This window comes from Leptonychotes weddellii, chromosome 9, assembly GCF_054177405.1.
Source record: "Leptonychotes weddellii isolate Sample4059 chromosome 9, ASM5417740v2, whole genome shotgun sequence".
NCBI lineage: Eukaryota > Metazoa > Chordata > Mammalia > Carnivora > Phocidae > Leptonychotes > Leptonychotes weddellii.
Genome location: NC_138377.1, coordinates 71,510,320 through 71,511,869, shown reverse-complemented (window position 1 = coordinate 71,511,869; position 1,550 = coordinate 71,510,320).

The following is a 1,550-nucleotide window of genomic DNA, read 5'->3' as shown; positions in this document are numbered from 1 at the left end:
CTGTTTCTGCTTTTGCTTGTTTGCTTATTCATTTGCTGTTTTCTAGATTGTACATATAAGTGAAATCATATAGTATTTGTCTTTCTCTGACTTATTTCACTTAGCATAATACCCTGTAAGTCCATCCATCTTGTCACAAATGGCAAGATCTCACTCTTTTTTATGGCTGAGTAATATTCCATTGTGCATATATATCACACATCTTTTTAATCCACTCATCTATCAATTGACCCTTGGGTCATTTCCATATCTTGGCTATTGTAAATAATGCTGCAATAAACATAGGGATGTATATATCTTTTTGAATTGGTATTTTTGTTTTCTTTGGGTAAATACCCACTAGTGGAATTACTGGATCATATGGTATTTCTTTTGTAATTTTTTGAGAAACCTCCATACCGTTTTCCATAGTGGCTGAAAAGTTTATTTTACCACCAACATTCCTTTTTCTCCACAACCTGCCAATACTTGTTATTTTTTGTCTTTTTGATTCTAGCCATTTTGACAGGTATGAGGTGGTAGTATCTCACTGTGGTTTTGATTTTCATTTCTCTGATGATTAGTGACATTGAGCACCTTTTCACATGTCTGTTGGACATCTGGATGTCTTCTTTGGAAAAGTGTCTATTCAGTTCTTCTGTCCATCTTAATGGGATTATTTGGTGTAGATTTTCCCCCTTTAATGACAAAGTTACTTTTCCAGTTTGATTTTCTACTTGGGTTGGTAAATTTCATTAAACTTATAATATGAATTAACTAAAAAGATTATGTTCATTAATTCAACAAATATTGAACATCTATTGTGGCAGACACTGCTGAAGTGTGCCAAACAGCTAATGCTAGTAGCAAAACAGAAAAAAACCCTGTGTTTTTGTTGTACCATACCATTCAGAGATGTTTTTAGAGGTTGCCTACTGTATAACTTTGCTAGGGCTGCCATGACAAAATACTACAGAATGGGTAGCTTACCACAGTTTTGGAGACCAGACATCTGAGATCAAGATGTTGCCAGGGTCAGTTTTTTCTGAGGTCTCTTTCCTTGGCTTATTGGATGGTCATCTTCTCTCTGTGTATTCACACGTTCTTCCTGCTATGCCTGTCAGTATCCAAATTTCCGTTTTTTTATAAGGACACAGTGATACTGTATTAGGGCCCATCTAAATGACCTCATTTTAATTTAATTACCACTTTAAAGACTTTATCTTCAAATACAGTCACTGTCTGAGATACCGGGAGTTAGGACTTCGACATATGAATTTTGGGGGGACACAATTCAGCTCATAACAGTTATTCTAAAATATTGCTGAACTCTCTGGGTCTTAGTTTACTGGCTTAAAAATAACAATGCCTGTTCTAGGGGGCGGAGCAAGATGGCGGAGGAGTAGGAGACCTGGATTTCGTCTCCTCTCAGGAATTCAGCTGGATAGGGATCAAACCATTCTGAACACCTACAAACTCAACAGGAGATCGAAGAAAGGAATAGCAACAACTCTCTGAACAGAAAAGCGACCACTTTCTGGAAGGTAGGACGTGCGGAGAAGTGAATCCGA